Source organism: Henckelia pumila, chromosome 1, assembly GCF_033568475.1.
Source record: "Henckelia pumila isolate YLH828 chromosome 1, ASM3356847v2, whole genome shotgun sequence".
Classification (NCBI taxonomy): Eukaryota; Viridiplantae; Streptophyta; class Magnoliopsida; order Lamiales; family Gesneriaceae; genus Henckelia; species Henckelia pumila.
The window spans coordinates 149,550,087-149,551,429 of record NC_133120.1 but is presented as its reverse complement, the minus strand read 5'-3'; positions in this window follow the sequence as shown (position 1 = coordinate 149,551,429).

Genomic DNA, 1,343 nt, shown 5'->3' with positions numbered 1-1,343 from the left:
TCTCGCAGATTTGAAGAGTTCAGAACCGAGATAAACGAAGGTATAATGACGACATCGCGAAGTAGGGACTTTGAAACTCAAGAACGATTATCTTTGAGTTGGCCCGCAAAAATCACATACTTATTTATGTTTTGAATTAATTGTGGTGTTGTTGATCCATCTCAGGTAGTGGATCTTTATATTCGAGTTGATATGATGTTATATTGAATTGATTCTATGCCAAGGTTGCTGTTAACCTTATTTGCGACTCGGTTACGAACTCGTTAGATGGATATCCATGTCAAGATCATTTATGAATCTTGATGGCTTCGAAGTTATGTGAATCAATTCGTATTTAAAGTGTTTGAGTACTCTATTTGTTGAATCGAGTTTGAAATAGATTTAATATGATTTATTTAACACTTTCGATATGTTGGTTATACTGAGAATTATATCTCACCGGAGTTTATCCGGCTGTTGTCTTGTTTTGTATGTGTGCATGACAACAGAGAGGGCAGGAGCTGATCATCGACGTCATTGACAGCTGGGAGAGAGTCTAGCACGTGAGGGCTCGGGTTGTAGATGAGGTCTTGAACTTTAGAAGCATGAAACATTGGTTTAGTTGGTTTTGGAATACATGTATCAAACTTGAGATAGTTTGTGTCGTTGTCGTTTATCGTTTCTTTAGTGACTTGTACGAGGTAATAAATACATGTATAGATGCTTGAGACCTTGTTTATATTAATATGCATGATTTGGATCTTTTATATCATGTTTTAGACCTGAGTTTGATGAATTGGAAGGAGTTGAAGGGATCAAATTTGCGGACAAAGAACAGGGCAATTTTTTGCTCCAGGAGGCGCCCCCGCGGTAATTTTTGACGGCTCGCACGCAGCCTGGAGATTAGCCTACTGTTTTGGAAAAAAACAGGGGCGCCCCCGCGGTAGTTTTTGGCGGCGGGGGCGCACCCCTTTTTGAAAAAAAATAAAATAAAATTTTTAGATCCTTTCTTTCCTTATTAGTTTAATGATGCTTATTCATTAAATGCCCTTAAGATTTGAGATTAGCAACCCGAGGCCCCACAACAGGTGGTATCAGAGCCTTAAGTTTCTTGGACTAAGAATAGATGAGCGGGGTAGATCGAGTCTTTTACTCTGATTTAAGTATTTTTGAAGCATTTTTATTATCTGACTTGATTTACAGCTTTAAGAATTGCATGCTATCCGTTATTTGATATTATTGGAAGCATGTAATAATACGACTGAATCAGATTCGATCTTTTGAGAAGGCATTGAGGAACTGAAACAGAAATGTGTTATGATATGATGAACTGTACACTAATCTGTTTGATTATCAGATATGCC